Genomic DNA, 18,363 nt, shown 5'->3' on the forward strand with positions numbered 1-18,363 from the left:
AATAGCTAAAGGAGACAAAACAGGTAAGTGAGTTAGGTGAAAAACCAGGGTGAATGGTGAGCCAAAAGCTGTGTGAAGAAAGTATGTCAAAGAGAAGAGAGTGATGAATTCTCAAAGCCAATCAAAGGGCTTATCAGTGCAATAGGGTGGCATGGTCCACTCTCTGGAGGGTGGACAATAGGGAAAGTGTCACACAGTCCTTGAAGTTGTCTTTGGGCCATTTAGTTGGCCATTGTCAAGACCTTGGGTAATTAAAGTGGTTAAGAAGGGAGGTGACAGGTCTAGATGGGCACATCCCCTTGTCCTGCAGAGAGTGGTACAACTAGAGGGAAATTTGGGGCTTTCTTGCCCAAATCTAAGAGAAGGAACCATGCCTTATTCATACTTATATGGGTTGTTGTAAAGATTAAATGATTGATGCATGCAAAGAACTTAGAATAGTGTTTGGAACACTCAGTAAATATTTATCTGTTGGTACTATTGTTTATATTCATAGGGTCCAGCACAGTAACTATTATATAGCAGAAAATTAATACATTTTAAATGATTTTTAAAATGCATCTAGATTTATTATTTTCTCTGATTCTTTAGATGCTCTATGAAGAGAATTCAATTTCAAGATTTCAGCTGGAGGGGGTGGGGAGGTGGGGGAGGATGGGCTGGGAGTTGGGGATTAGCAGATGCAAACTGGTATCTACAGAATGGATAAACAACAAGGTCCTACTGTATAGCACAGGGAACCATATTCAATATCCTGTGATAAACCATAATGGAAAAGAATATGAAAAAGAATGTATATGTATGTATAACTGAATCATTTTGCTGCACAGTAGAAATTAACACAACATTGTAAATCAACTACACTTCAATAAAATAAATTTTAAAAAAAAGATTTCAATTGAAAAAAAAGGTTATGCTATATTTTAAAACCACTGTTGCAGTGTGTGTGTGTGTGTGTGTGTGTGTGTGTGTGTGTGTTTTACCCTGATGACCAACTTTTTGATTCTTTGATGACTTCCCCAAAGAATCATAGAATTTTTGGTGGTCATTTGCCCAAGCTGCCTAGCAAGTTTACTGGAGCCTCACCAAATTGATTAGCCTGTGGACTGGGAGTTTGGAACCAAAGTGAATCATCCCAAGGGCAATTAAAGCAAGAGGAAGTGCAGCAAAGGCATCTTACATACAAAATAAGAAGATAGCCTCAGTCTCTATGCCCCTATCCTCAGCCTCGTCAAGAGGGCAAAATATTGCTTGTCAGTCAGACCTGTGTAATGTCTTAGCAACACAAAAAGAACCAAGGAAAGCCAAATATTGCCATTTGATTTCTCATGATTTGATTGATACCACGATTTAGTAAATTACTTTTTTGAGGGTTCTTCTCTTTTGGTTTGTTTAAAGCCAAGGAGTAAATGTAGCAATAAAAATTTAATTACTTTGCCTCTTGCCTGAAATGCTCACTATTCCAATCCCTGTGCTTCACTGTGGTGCCAGGGAGAGGAGCAGAAACAGTTGACAATGATTCTGCATTACTGATTCACTCTACTCATTAGATTATATTGAAATGTTATGACTTTCTGGGCTCAGAGTTATTCCATTTTTGCATCCAGCAAGTAATTTTTTGCTACTACATAAAAAACATAAAATTATTTGGAGTGAGACTTTTTAATTGGAAATAATAATTTTTGGATAAGAAATTGAGCCCTTTACTAAATAATGTTAAATTATCATCAGGGCTTCCCTGGTGGTGCAGTGGTTGAGAGTCCGCCTGCCGATGCAGGGGACATGGGTTCATGCCCCGGTCCGGGGAGATCCCACATGCCGCGGAGCGGCTGGGCCCGTGAGCCATGGCCGCTGAGCCTGCGTGTCCGGAGCCTGTGCTCCGCAATGGGAGAGGCCACAACGGTGAGAGGCCTGCGTACAGAAAAAATAAAAATAAAAAAATAATCATCAAAATTACATTTTTATGAATAATGAATCAATACCACTGCAGCTGTTTCGCTATTTTAGTATTGCTGAACTCTGGTAATTATTAGGTTTAGTTGTATTCCCTTGAATTTGGTAGAAAAAATAAAATGAGGTCACACATTTTCACTGTGAAATATTATCTTGTTAGGCAAAAAATTCACTAAATAAAAATACTGCAGGAAAGTATGTTTTTGGTAAACATATTCCAAAATGTTATGTTAGCACTTGCGGCTTCAATTTTTGTACAATTCCTTTACTTTAATCAAGACAAAGCAAAGGTTTTCCCTAATACAGCCCCAATATAGCTTTCATGTTGTATATATCAGGGATTTTTCTATTCTTATTTTTAAGTGAATGCATGATCAGTGTAACAGACACCAGTTTGGGGTTGAATTATTTATTTGTTCCCTCTGTCTAAAGAGGGTAAAAACAATGGGCTTTTCTTACTGATTTGACTAGGGTTTCAAACATATGTAGATAGCACACACTCGTATCTATTGAGTATAGTAAAAATGCTACAGTTCGTCCTGAGTATGATAAAAACAAATACAACCTAGTATAATAGGGCATTATCACCATCTCTTGACTCTTTGGCAATGTCTTAAAATGATTTTTACTGTACTTAAAATGATCAAATTTACTTGTTCTCTCTTAGGAATTTTGCCCAATTTTCCACATATCAGAAAAAAAATGAAATATGTTAAATTGCTATTAGTATTATTCCCGTCTTTGCTCTCAAGGTACCATCTAAATTATTCCTTCATCAACATTGGTGTGCTTTGCTATGTTTACAGCTTCAACTTTTTTTTAACAAGTGAACTTTATAAAAGTAAGATACTCAGTGGGAAATGAGCCTTGGGCTGTTGGGATCCTGAGAGTGGCAGCTGGGGTCGAGGAGTAAGGGGAGCAGGTGGAACAGACACCAATTAAACAGAAAAAATTTTTCGGCACATTAGTTTTGAAGTCAGCTTCTTAATAGTAGCAGCTAGAATTATCACTGGCATCAGCTTAGTATTATCATTTATCTTCACCACACTTCCTTGTGGTCCAGAATGTCTAGATATTCCAGTTGGGTAGGTGTGTTGCTGGGAGACACTCAGAACAAGAAAAAGAACTAATATTTATTGAGCACCTCTAGGTGCCAGGCACTGTACAGATACTTTCACATTCCACATCTCATTTGGTCACCACTATAATCTACTATAGTTGGTGTGATTATCCTCATTTGACTGTTGGGACATATTGAAGGTGAGAGTAGTTAAATAACTCACCCAGCATCCCACTAATCATGCAGTAAATGGCGCTAACTGCTCTACCAGCAACACTAGTTAGGGAGAAAGAAGGGACCAAATAGGTCAATGTGGATTTGGTCTTGTCCTTTTGAATGTTGACACTAGAGTCTCATCTCAGGACACAAAGGCCCTAAGGTGGTCACACGAGAGTATCTGGAATTAAATGGTTTCCAGAGGTGAATGTCTTGTGTTCATTATCCCTAGACTCTTGCTTTAAACCTCTTGTCCTAGAGTAGACACGTGTTCATCTTTATTTTTCCCATGCCACATGCCACGGTACATTGTACATCATGATTATTTAATAAATATTTGTTAAATTTAATTTAAAATCTTCTTACAGGAGCAACAAGAAACAGTCATTTTATAATAGTGATATAATTATAATAGTGTCCACCCTGGGATATTTATGCTTGTCAGAGTAATTGAGGACCCAATTAGAGTTAAACTTGGAGTAAACAAAAAACAAGAAACAAAAAACAAGTGATAGTGTTGACCTAGAGCAAAACATACTTTCTAAAGAAAGGGCAAAGGAGAGAGAGAAGGAATTATAATACTTAAGATCAATAATTTATAAGATTTTAACATTTGAAATTATGATTAGAAGAGAAACTCAAATATGAGTATCTCATGTTTTCTGTGAAAACAACTACCTCTGCTGCCTACAACTGGAATTACCACTTATCCCAGACAAGAGCTTCTTTTACTAATTGGGTCAGATTATATTTTTAGTACAATTTTATTCTAATGAATGTGGGCCTTTTCTATTAACCTTAACAGTCAAGAAAGATGAAACAACGGGAGAATACATCATCTGGGACTTCAAAGTAACTATATATGCTAATGTGACAGGAATGACTGCTTGAGGGCAATTTTATCATATCGATTGCAATTATAAAGGGAAAATAAAATCTTCTCAAGTATTCTTCACTCTCTCTGAGTTAATTAAATTTTATAACCTTTGCTAAACTCTTCAAACAATAGAATCTTACTCAGGAAATATCAAATAATTGTAAAGAACTTGATTATTGTCCAAAAATTCCGCTGGCTTGATAGATTTAGTATGTTTCTTTATTTTCATTGCAAGAAGTTATCATCAACATCATCACTGTTGCAAGCATGATCACTGATAGCATTTATTGAATCCATAGGGCACACTGCTAGGGAGAGAGACACCAAGAAGTGTAAGATATGGTCCCTGCCCTTGAGAAATTTATAATCTAAATGGACCTATTTAGATTGGTTAAAGTTGGTCCAAAATAATTTATTTAATCCTGTGATTTATAACACTCATTCAGCGGGGACACATATGGGTAATATTGGACTCTCATCTTTTTTTTTTTTTAATAAATTTATTTATTTATTTATTTTGGCTGCATTGGGTCTTCGTTGCTATGCGCGGGCTTTCTCTAGTTGTGGCGAGCGGGGGCTACTCTTTGTTGTGGTGCACGGGCTTTTTCTTGCTGTGGCTTCTCTTGTTGGCACAGGCTCTAGGCACACGGGCTTCAGTAGTTGTGGCACGTGAGCTCAGTAGCTGTGGCTCGCGGGCTCTAGAGCACAGGCTCAGTAGTTGTGGCGCACGGGCTTAGTTGCTCCGCAGCATGTGGGATCTTCCCAGACCAGGTCTCGAACCCGTGTCCCCTGCATCGGCAGGCGGACTCAACCACTGTGCCACCAGGGAAGTCCCCTTGAACTCCCATCTTAAAGTTATCTTAAAATAGATTCTACCTCCTACCTTTGCTAAGAGATAAACATTTGTTTTCAAAATGAATGCAGATGTCATTCGTTACCTTTTTGCAGAGAGAATGAAATCTGTTGATCCCTAGAAGATAAAAACACTAATCCTCTGGGCATTTTATTTGGGTGACTTGGGAAGCAGTTCAAGTCCCATCTCTGCAATAAACTGGCAGTGTAACTACCAATGGTAGCACATTATTACTCCAGCTGCTAGGCTAAAGGATGGGCTCTCCATGTCTTTGATTTGAAAGAAATTCTGTATCATTGAATACAATGGCATATTTGCATCAGTAAGCCATAGTCTCACCTCCCTCCCTTTGTAATTAACCTGGCCAACAAATAATGCTGAAGTTGCAGTGCACTCTATGCCTCTGATGTATTTCTAAATCAGTTTTCTGTGTGAAAACTTACCTAACATTTCCATGACATAGACATCATGTACCAAAAAAGGTCAAGTTTTCTAATACAGAATACAATAGTACTCATCACATGTTAGTATAAAGAAAGTATTTAATATCTGGAGATGTTTTACATTGATTTTCAGTGCTTGGATTCAGGAAAAAAGAGAATTTTTTCCCTTACAAATTGGGCATATGGAAATAATAAGGATAATTGGGCAAGTATATTTCCTGAAAAAATGCTCTAAGTGTGAAAAAATGCTCTAAGTGTATCTTTCCGGTTCATTTTGTTTGCTTGGCAATCAGGCCTTACGTGATTATCAAATTTCCTTTATAATCACGTTTAATTTTAAGTTAATGATCCATTTCCTTTATCAGTGGTATTAGTGGATGACTTTTACAACATAACATGCAGTCACGCAGATCAGCAGGTTCTGTGGGTAAAGCAGGTCATTGAGGCTTTCCAATTCACACTCCAGTCTATTCTCAATTAGGTACTTTGAAGAAGTTGCTTAGAACTTTAAGAGCCTTTACAACCTTGAGATTCTGGATATATGTGCTTTCTCTTTATTCTTTTTGTTTTCACAATACATTTTCAAACCTGTAGAAAGTTGAAAGAAGAAAACAATGAATACATGTATACTATTCACCTAGTTCACCAAATATTAACATTTTGCCACATTTTTCTCTTGATATTATATATACCTTTAAGAAGACTTTTTCCCCCGATCCACCTGAAAATAAGTTGCAGATATCTTTACCATAGGTGTTTCCACATACATCTCCTAAAAACAGGACTTTATCCCACCCATCCAAAATACAATTATATCACCTAAAAATGTGACATTAGTTTAATAACATCATCTAATATACAGTCCATATCCACATTCCCCTAATTGTCCGCAAGATATTTCTCATGTTTTGCTTTTCAAATCCAGGGTGCAATCAGTTTTACACATTGCATTTTTTTTATGTCTCTAACATTTTTTTCCTAAAGTAGTTCCCCTGTCTTTTTACACTCATAACAGAATTTTTTGAAGAGCCCAGGTCTGTGTGTTCTGTCTTAATAAAAAAATTAAAATTTTGAAAAAAAAGAGCACTGATAAATGGACAGTGTGTTACTTTTTCTGTTGCCAGTGCCAGAGAAAAACCTAACTATTGGGCCTAACTTCTTCAGTCCAGCAACATGACTCATTTTATATAAAAAATGTTGATAAAAAGGAGAAATCCTATAATGTGTCTGTAATAACAAGGAATGTCAGGATTTAAAACTAGCCATGAACACATAGATCATTAAAATTTTCCTGAGTCTGCTTAACTATCCAAGATAATGTCCGAATGTTTGAGCTACAAGAACCTCAGAGGCAAATTAGCTAGCTTAATTCCTTATATTAGAAGTAAGGAAAGTGAGTCTTAAAGAGTCTGTAATTTGCCAAGGTTACACTGCCAGTTAATTGTAAAGGTGGGACTAGAAATAAGACGACTTGATTTCCAAGATCCTCGTGTCTCTGATTCTCTCATCATCTTCTCTGCCATCACCATCCATCCCTTTTGTTTCCTTTCTTTTCTAATTCTTCCTGTCCTTCCTTTTTCTCCTTTTTATTGAGCAGGCAACAACAGATTTTTTTTTTTTAACTCACTTCTGTTACACTCCTGCCAGGCTTTCTCAATAGCTACACTATTGACATTTTGGGCTAGGTATTCTTTGTTGTGGGGTGCTGTCCGGTGCATCGTAAGATATTTAGCAGCATCCTTGGATTCTAACCACCTGAGGCCAGTAACACTCCTCTGTCTGTGACGATCAAAAATGTCAAATATACCCGGGGGCTGGGGGCTGGGGGCAAAACTGTCCCTGATTGAGAACTACTGCCAAATGCTTCTTATTCTGGCAGTGGTTCTTGTTTTATTTATTAACCCTCCTTTTATTCCACGTCAATATGAATTCAGAATTGTATGTAGTTGTAATCACAGTATAGATACAATTTTTCTTCTGTTATTTTTACTTATTTCATGATAAGTATTTTCACCGTTACTGTATGATATTTGTTGTTTTTGTCTACCTAAGATTCCCTGCTCCTCCTTCCAGTAAGACCACCCCTTTGTACATTGTGGAACCACATCTCCCTTAGTCCAATCATTTGATTCTTGGATCCTTCCCCTTGTCCAAAGTGTACACAAGGGACTCAGGCCTGACCAGTCATAATAATCCATCTCCAAAGCCACAGTGATTAGTCCTAGTGATAGGCATATCACCCAAGTTGGGCCAATCAGAGCCCTTTCCTGGGAATTTGCTGGAAGACTCTATTTCATTTGTGTTGCCAAACTGTGATGTAAAGTTGAAGCTCCCTGCAGCTATGTCATCGGCTTGTTGGCAGTTCAAGAGAATGAAGCCAACACAGACAGAAAGCAGGGCTTAAGATGGGTACCAGGTGGTATCATTTGAATCCCTACATCCATTCACCTCTAAGGGCAGTGAAACCCTTGTCAATAAATCTCTTCCCCCACATCCTTTCTTTTTTCATTTATTTTTTGCTAAGAAGGTTTGACATGGATTCTTTCACCTGCAACAAAAAAGAGTCCTGCTTAAGAAAATAGTGTTCATGTTTATAATATTTAATGGTTCATATTTCCTCAAGTTGTAGTGCCACGATTTCCTTAACTGTTCTGCTAACATTCAACTTTAAAGTGATTTGAGATATTTTTCCCTTATAAATGCAGTGTTCTTTTTCAGTGCCTTTTGAATGACTTCTAGTAAATTTTCCATTAGTTTCCTCAAACATGGGCCCTTGGTTTGAATTCCGAACTACAAGATTTAAAATTGAATGATTTACCACCTGATTTAAGGCCATTTGGTTCTGCTTTATTCTCTTTTGCTTTTATGCTTCTATTACAGTCATTCCACCTGTGATTATCCCAGCTGTTGTGGTAGTATCTGCTCCAGCTGCATGGGCATATTTGAATGCATTAATGTGCTATGTCAGTGGTTTAGGAAATTTTTTATGGTACCACGAAGATTAACTTCTGACCCTTGTAGTATGTATGTAGTGTTTCTTTGAACTATTAACTGCAAAACCGATGTTGTTCAATATTAAGTTTTCAAATCTTTGCATTCACTTAAGATATAGAATTACTCTATTATCCTAATGTCTGTGAAAAATGCCTCTGTTTCATTACTGTGAAGTCTTTATGTATCTCATTTACCTGCGTAAATTAACTTTTCCATATCTAAGGTCTAGTTCAAATGTTATTGCATTCTATGATTTCTTTTATCACTTATTCAGTTTGTTTCCATCTCTCATTGCACTTAGTAAATCTACCTTATAACTATGAGAGATGATGCAATAATGAGGGACGTGCCAATTTAGGGTCCTATAATAGTCATGGACTTGCCTTTCAGAGAATCATAGGCAGCAACACGCTACAAAACATATCATCATCAAATTTATGGAATCATAGTTTATAATAACAAAAAAATTAGAAATAAATCAATGTTCATCATTGGGGGGCTAATTTAATGAATTATGATACAGCCATAAAATGGAAAAGTATGCAGCTGGAAAAAAGAACAAATAAGTTTTAAATATATTGATACATCTCTAATATATATATATATATATATATATATATATATATATATAGTTTTTTTTTTTTTTTTTTTTTTTTTTGCGGTATGCGGGCCTCTCACTGTTGTGGCCTCTCCCGTTGCAGAGCACAGGCTCCAGATGCGCAGGCCCAGCGGCCATGGCTCACGGGCCCAGCCGCTCCGCGGCATGTGGGATCTTCCTGGACCGGGGCACGAACCTGTGTCCCTTGCATCAGCAGGCGGACTCTCAACCACTGTGCCACCAGGGAAGCCCTCTAAGATATATTATTAAGTATCTGAAGGGGTGGTGTAGCAGCGTAATTAAAATTGTGGACCTTGAAGTCTGGTCTAGGTTCAAAGACCAGGTCTGCTATTTATTAGTGGTGTAAACTTGGACAAATTTCTTAAGCCCAATTCTTCAGTTTTTTCACCTATGAAATGAAGATGCAATGGTAACTAACTTACAGGATTGTATGAGGATCAAGTGAGTTAATACATGCCAAGCACTTAGAAGACTGTCTGGTTTATAGTAAAACAATAGAACTATAACAATGGGATGTGAGTGAATGATTTTTGAATTATTTAATATAACTAATAAAAGTAAAAAATTTAATCTTTCCTGAATATATTGCAACATATTGAAGATATTAATCTTTTTTGAATATATTACGTATCTTCACCATTACTACCTTGTACTATAGTATTACACATACTCATGTAGAGGTTTATCTCTTCTTACTATGTCGTCTTTGAGGAAAAGCCTTGGCTTTTCCTCAATTTTGTACCAAGTATGATCTCCAGCACGTGCCATGCGCAAGGTAAGTTCCATATGTATTTGTTGACTGTATTAATAAAACATTCAGATTCCTCTCTGCATATAAAAATTTCAGAGCGTTCACATTTTTAAGGAGTTTTAGAAGATATCTAAGGGAGTTGATCCTATAATTTCAACATTTAGGGGCAAGTCCAGAGATTTTGTTAACATAGAAGTTAGGAAGTTTATTTGTACCTGGATGAGCAGTATTCTGAACGTATTTCCTTTCGTTAAAAAAAGAGTTTGGGGGGCTTCCCTGGTGGCGCAGTGGTTGAGAGTCCGCCTGCCGATGCAGGGAACGCGGGTTTGTGCCCTGGTCCGGGAAGATCCCACATGCCGCAGAGCGGCTAGACTCGTGAGCCATGGCCGCTGAGCCTGCGCATCTGGAGCCTGTGCTCCACAATGGGAGAGGCCACAACAGTCAGAGGCCCGCGTCCCGCAAAAAAAAAAAAAAGAGTTTGGGGCTTCCCTGGTGGCTCAGTGGTTAAGAATCGCCCTGCCAATGCAGGAGACAGCGGTTCGAACCCTGGTCTGGGAAGATCTCACATGCCACGAAGCAACTAAGCCCGTGTGCCACAACTACTGAGCCAATGCACTGCAACTACTGAAGCCCGCGTGCCTAGAGCCCGTGCTCCGAAACAAGAGAAGCCGCCGCAGTGAGAAGCCTGGGCACTGAAAGGAAGAGTAGCCTCCACTCGCGCAACCAGAGAAAGCCCGCGCGCAGCAATGAAGACCCAACTCAGCCAAAAATAAATAAATACAATTTTTTAAAAAAAATTTTATTTTTAAATGAGGAAGAGAACTAATAGCTTTTAGGAACTTTCAGTCTCAGAAAGATTAAGAACTTGCCTGCCTTTGTACATCTAGCTGGTGATGGAGTCAGGGTTCGAACCTGGATATGGTTGATTGTTCTGACTGTAAAAGGGACTGTAAAAGGGAGGTAGAAAGGAAAGCTACATTCACTGATTTGTAAGTGAGCCTCGGAGAGAGGACATGAGGAAGATGCTCCCTAGACTTTTACTTCAGCAGAGCTTATCTTTGCTGAGCACATCACCTAGCTATTTAAACTCCTTCCAAAACCTAGGACTGAATAAAAATAGTCAATATGTTAGGAATGTGAGGAAAAATATTACAAAATCATTTTATACAACTTAAGCCTTTGCCTCTGAGATTAAGTCCATCTAAAACTCTTAAATAAAATAAGAGAATATAAGTGGCCTAAATGTTCCCTTTGTGATATTTAGAGATAATAGTTTCTATTCTTATATCATCATCTCAAATAAATATTAGTCATTGTCTAATGTAGGGTTTATCACATTGCATTTTCCCAGATCAATTTCATTATAAAATATAATAATGAGGTCATGGCATTTTCAAAGCATAAGTTTGCAGGTGTGTACCACTTCAGAAAACCTGAAATATGAAAATCCCCAAAAGCTTGGTAAATTGGAGGATTGCATAAATTCAGTTACAGAAGAGTTCTTCACATTCCAAAATAATTGATCATGGGGTTTCTTTAAACAGGAGGGCGTTACAGCTCATATTCATTTGGCAAAAGAAACTTTGTACTCTATCTGGGAAAGTTGTCCTCTTTAACTCAATGCAAAACTTCCAGAGGGATTTGTATCACAGAGCAAGGCATAGCTAACTAAAAGGCGCAGCTGTCCCAGTCAATTCTGTTTACCAATGGGGGTGAGAATCAGGGCAAGTACCAAACTAGAATGGGTGGTCAGGGAAGACCTCTGATTAGGTGACATTTGAGCAAACAGCTGAATAGAATAAAGCCTGAATAAAGCTGATGGAGTCAGCCTTTTGATGACCCAATGGAAGAATGTTCTGGGCAGAGAACTCAGCAAGTAAGGTCTCCCAGGTCAGAACAAGCTTGGTGGATCAAGAAACAAAACACCAGACTGTCTGGATTGTACTAAACTAGGGGGAGTGGCTCACAATTAAGTCCTTAGATGTAAATGAGGATCAAGCAGGACGATGGTAAGCACGTGTAATTAATTTGGATCGTGAAATATTTAAGACTCAATAAATGGAAACTCTTGTTATTAGAGATCAAATTATTGTTTTCTTCATAATTCAAATTTAAATGTTTTTTGAAATGGGAGCACTTAGAGAAATACTTGTGAAATTTGTACCTCATGTCTTCACTAACGCTGTAAAATTTAAATTCTATTAAAAACCATAAGTCATTTTCTAATTGTAAAGGCTGCTAAAACTATTTGTATAAAATTTATTGTTTTATAAATATTTGTTTATTGTTTCTAGCCTAGATTTATGCTGAGAGTCTTTTTTACCCCAATCCTTAACCATCCTCAATCCTGAAAATATTTTCCTAAAATTTATTCAAGTTTTGTGGTTTATTTTTGATCAATCTGGAATTTATGTTTAGATTGTGTGAGTTAGAGATTGTGGTAGGCTGAATGATAACCCCTAAATATATTCAAATCCTAATTCCTAGAAATTGTGAATGTTACCTTATATGGCAATAGTGACTTTGCAGACATGATTAAAGTAAGGATTTTGAGATGAGGAGATTAGCCTGGATTTCCTGGGTAGGTCCTAAATATAATCACAAATGTCCATGTAGGAAGGAGGCAGAGGGAGACCTGTCACAGATTGGGAGAAGGCAAAGTGACGACAGAGCAGAGAGTTTTGAAGATGTTATGCTGCTGGCCTTAAAGACAGAAGAAGGGGCCAAAAGCCAAGGAATGCAAGGAATGCAGCTCTAGCCGCTAGAACAAGCAAGGAACGTCTTAACCCCTAGAGCTCTGGAAGGAGTTACCCTGCCCATACTTTAGAATGTATATCTTGATTTCAATCTTCTGAGCTCCAGAACCTCAAGAGAATAAATTTATGTTGTTTTAAGCTGCTAGTCTTCTGGTAATTTGTTACAGCAGCCATCAGAAATGAATACAGAAATCTAACTTTATTTTTTTCCCCTATAGTTAACTAATTAATTATCCCAGTACCATTTATTGAAGAATACATTATTTCATAAGTGTTCTGAAATATTAACTTTATCAAAATGTCAATATTCACTTAGAGCTAGTCTGTTTCTATTCTATCAATCAGTCTACTGATTCTTGAGACACTACCAAACGTTTAAATTGCGATAACTTTATAGTGCATTTACATTTACATGAGTGGTAGGGTAATTCCTTCACCATGCTATACTCCACTCCCCCCCAGATTTCTTGCTTTAAGCGGCATTTATTTTTCCAGATAAACTTTAGATTCAATTTGTCTGGTAAAATTTTTAAATTTTGATGGAAGCTGCGTTAAGTACATAGAAACACTTGAATATTCCTATCCAGAAACACAGACTCTCTTTTCAGGTCTTTCCCCTGCTGCCCACCCTTTGGTGAAATTTTATAGTTTTTCTTCACTTATGTCTTATAAATTTCTTGAGGCTTATTTGTTGCTACTGTGGAATAGGGTCTTTTTTAAATTACATTTTGTAAGTAGATATTATTGGTGCATAGGAGTGCTATTGGATTTTGAATCTGGCCACTCTGCTGAATCAACGTAGAGGTCTAATAATTTTCTCTTAGATTTTCCAGCAAGATAATCATATTGGGCTTCCCTGGTGGCGCAGTGGTTAAGAATCTGTCTGCTAATGCAGGGGACACGGGTTCGAGCCCTACTCTGGGAGGATCCCACATGCCACAGAGCAACTAGGCCTGTGAGCCACAACTACTGAGACTGCGCGTCTGGAGCCTGTGCTCCACAACAAGAGAGGCCGCGATAGTGAGAGGCCTGCGCATCGCAATGAAGAGTGGTCCCCACTTGCCACAACTAGAGAAAGCCCTCGCACAGAAACGAACACACAACACAGCGAAAATAAATAAATTAATTAATAAACTCCTACCCCCAACATCTAAAAAAAAAATAATAATCATATTATCAATAAATATTATAATCTTTTCTTTCCCACTATTTATTATTTTATTTATCTTTCTTATATTATTGCATTATCTAGAATCTATAGAAGAGTATTACATGGTAATAGTGTTATTAGGCATATCTATTCTTTTTCTGACTCTAGTTGGAATACTTTCATGTTTCACTATTAAATATGAATATGTGTTTTACTTTATATGTTTTGTGGAGGTATTTTAACATAATCTATACATACAGCATTTATACAGTAGTCCTCCCTTATCCACGGTGGATATGTTCAAAAACCCCGGTGGATGCCTGAAACCATGAATAGTACTGAACCGTACATATACTATGTTTTTTCTACCCATACATAGCAATGATAATATTTAATTTATAAATTAGGCACAGTAAGAGAGTATTCAAATTGCCAGCATCACTACTCCTGAACTTTGTGTCTATTATTAAATAAAATAAGGTTTACTTGAATACAATCCCTGTGATACAGATAAGCGAGATGACTACTAAGTGACTAACGAACAGGTAGTGTGTACAGCGTGGATATGCTGGACAAAGGGATGATTCATGTCCTGGGCAGAATAGAGTGGGACAGCACAAGATTTCATCATGCTACTCAGAACAGCATGCAATTTAAAACTTATAAATTGTTTATTTCTGGAATTTTTCATTTAATACTTTTGGACTGCAGTTGACTGCAGGTAACTGAAACTATGGAAAGCAAAACTGTGGACAAGTGGGGACTACTGTATATGCACAATAATGGTAACACTATTTCCTTCCATTTCTTAGGTTATTAATTATGACTTTAAATCAGAAGAACTGATTGTTATTAAATCCATTTCCAGTATCTATTGATATATATACTATATATAATAAGTATAATAAGTTTTTTAATGTTAAAAATTATTTTATTATATGTAAAACCTACTGGGTAGTTTTATGTTTTCATTTAATATTAGTTCAGTATATTATTTAGAAAGTCTATAGCTCTCCTTTTTTTGTATTAAAAAAATGTCAGGCTTGGATTTCATTAATGCTGGTCTTAACAAAATAAATTTGGAAGTGCTTTGTCTTTTTCTTTTTAAAAATTCAGTAATAGTTTAACATAACAGAAATTGGAAGTCCTTATAGGCCTAATAGAACTGTATTGGTTTAGTATCTCTCTGGTGGTAGATTTTTGACAACTTTTTCAATTTTTTCTATAATTATTTAGTCTATTCATGTTTCCTACAACTTTTTGAATCAATTTTTATAACTTACACTCTCCTAGAAAATAAAGAGAAAAGTTTAACTTTCATTATTTATAATGTGCCTACAAATAAAAGAGACAGGTAACTCATTTAAAAATAAGCAAATGCCAACTCTGCATAATTAATAGAAAAAAATTCAAAAGGCCAATTAATGTATGCTTTAACTCCATCCCATTTGGGGTAATCACATAGTCCTGTTTCCCCGGGAAAGGCCTGGTTTATATGTGCTCTTCCAGTAAAATTATGACTAGCGTCATGAAAAGTCTTAAAAGTTTCCACTTTGGACAATACATTATTATGTGGACCCTAATTATAACAAATGAGATAAAAGTTTAAACAATAGTGAGGATTTTATTATTTATTTTTTGCCAATAAGATTAGCAAGCATTAAAAAGATTTATAATATTCATTGCTGGAAGGGGTATGTTGAAACAGAGGAATATTTGTAGAAGAGATAACTGGTACCCTCCTTTTGGGTTATAAATTTGGCACTATCTATTAAAATTTTAATTGTGCACATCATTGGACCTAGCTATTGGACTTCTGGGATCTTACTTTATGGAAAAACTGATGCTAGTGTACAAACACACGTATGGCCAATGTTGTATGGGTTGTTGACTAAATACATAAAGGTGCACCCAGAGAATGAGCTATTATGTATATGTTTAAAACAATGAGGCAGCCACATATAATGGAATGGAAAGATTTCCGTAATACATTAAAAGAAAAAATAAGATGCAGAATGATAATACAGTTTTTTTGTTTGTTTGTTTTTTAGGAAAGGGTTTAATATTACATGGATTCAGAGGAAAATAAAGAGATCTGGAGAAAAAGAAGGGTTATTTCATAAAGAAGGGGATCAGGGGAAGTTTCAGAGTGAATTGGCAGGAAAAAAGGGGCGACGGCTGTCCTGGCCCACGAACTGGTGTGAACAAAGACAAAAGGGCAGAAAATTGAATTGGAGTCTGGGAGTTTAGTTGGTTTAGAGTTTGCCATAGAGGTTAAAACTAAAAGTTCAAGGACCAAGGTACCACTGGCTGAAGGCTTTCACTGCCCACCCTGGCTCTTTTCACTGCCCACCCTGGCTGTCTCTTTCGGGACCTGGCCAAGGACGGGGGCGCCGTCATGGAGTTGACGTCCCCATAACAAGGACAGAAAGGTTTGACGCAAGGAGGCTGATAAAAGAAATGTTCACATATTGCGATATAGGGAAGTCATTCTGCCTTATACATGAGTTTAATTTTATGCTAACTAAAATAGCCTGTTGGGGCCTATCAAACATACATTGCACATCTGCTTTAATTATTAAAGAAAAAGGGCACATTGACCAAAAGTAAAGAACGTCCATGTTAAAAATAAAGATTAAAAATGCCCCTTTTCCTGGGATACCAGTGCTGGTCCTCCTTTGATGATAAGACTCCCTTCCCACATGTCAAGGCCATGCTGACTCACTGTGTATGTCCTATTGTTTTTGTTGATTTGAAACCGTGAAGAAATGTAACCCTGGCTTTTTTTTTTTTTTTAAAATAAGTTTGTCTTTGGCTGCGTTGGGTCTTCATTGCTGCGCGCAGGCTTTCTCTAGTTGCGGCGATCGGGGGCTGATGATACAGTTTTAACTGACATTTGGTAAAATATACACATGTATAATTTGTTTTTCTATGCTTAGATAAAAGTTTGAAAATATATACACCAAATTTAACACCTATTATCATGAGGGTTCAGATGAACAGAAGCTGAAATCAGAAAATTCAATATAGGTTTTGTTAAAAGGTTAGGGAAAAAATCATTTTGAAAAAGCACCATATTTATCAATGATCCTGAGATTCTATATATGTGCGTAGGAAACAGAAAAATCTGCTTCTGGCTTGGTAACAAACATCAAAGAATAAGTCTTTGGTTCAACTAGAACTGATGTTTCTGCTGGTTGGAAGCATGACCATTTTTCCTGTCAGAAAACGTCATAAATATATAAAAGCTTTTTGAATTCTGAAGAGATGGGAACACTAGACCTCAACGTATGTAGTTATTATTTTTATATATTTTTGTATATTTCTGTAAGAATACTTCTATAACAGTCTTAGAATCTTAAGGCAGTAAGGGAATTCATCTTGTCAAGTCCCTAATATTTTTTCAGTAATAAAAGAAAGTTTCATCTGTTCTTCCAAAGAATGTATGCTTTGCATCTTATACATAATAATCCAGAGAAGAGAAAAAGAAAGTTACCCAACAAATATTTTGAGGAATATATAATCATAATACCTGCACCATTCAAGGACAATGTAAAAAAAATTGTAGTTCAATCTCCTACACTAGTCTGCATGAACAAATTAAAATACGAAAATATTACCAAATAAAATCAAGCAGGGCTTCCCTGGTGACGCAGTGGTTGAGAGTCCGCCTGCCTATGCAGGGGACGCGGGTTTGTGCCCCCTTCCGGGAGGATCCCACATGCCGCGGAGCGGCTGGGCCCGTGAGCCATGGCCGCTGAGCCTGCGCGCGTCCGGAGCCTGTGCTCCGCAGCGGGAGAGGCCACAACAGTGAGAGGCCCACGTACCGCAAAAAAAAAAAAAAGATTAAAAAAAAAAAAAATCAAGCAGTGAGAGACAGACTCAAGAATAAAGAACTTCAAATCTATAAGGAAAACAAACTACTCAGTGTAAAATTGAGTAAATTTCTTTATGTGCAGTTCCCAGAAAAGAAAATGCAAATGGAACAATATCATAAAAAGATGCTTAAATTCATTATGAACACAAAAATTAAAATCAATTATAATAAAATAATATTCATACCTATCATATTGATGAGGATAAAAACTTTAAAAAACAAAGTGTTAGTGAGAATGTGAGGAAAGAAGATTTCTCATATATTGCTGTGGGAGTGTGAACTGTTAAAATTATATTGGAGAAAAATTTAGGATATTCAGTAAAGGTGCATATAATCTACAACCACGAAATTCTATGCCCAGGAATATATGCCAAAGAGTCTCTAGGGTATGTGTATATCAATGTCCTTATTTCACAGATAAAGGAAAGCAAACCTTAGCTGCTTCTACTATTAAATAAATTAATATATGAAAATCATTTATGTGCCTCGTACATACTAAGCCGTCTACTAAGTATATATCATCATCATCAGGAAAAATCAGCTGTAGGTGAAATGCTCTAAATTGATCGATATCATCGATATTGACAACAAAATATTTTAGGTGCTCCATCATTTCATCCCTGGAAGGGTATTCCAACAGCTGAAGAAAAAACCTGCCAAGTTTTGACCAGAATATGAAGTTTGGAGGGCATTCTGTCCTCCCCCACCTAGAGCCGTGCTTTTTTCCAAAGTAACAGTGTGGCTTTTCTTTTTAAAAATAATTTTTTTAAAAAATTAAGATTCTATTTTCTAGAATATTTTTAGGTTACAGCAA

Source organism: Orcinus orca, chromosome 3 (genome assembly GCF_937001465.1).
Source record: "Orcinus orca chromosome 3, mOrcOrc1.1, whole genome shotgun sequence".
Lineage (NCBI taxonomy): Eukaryota > Metazoa > Chordata > Mammalia > Artiodactyla > Delphinidae > Orcinus > Orcinus orca.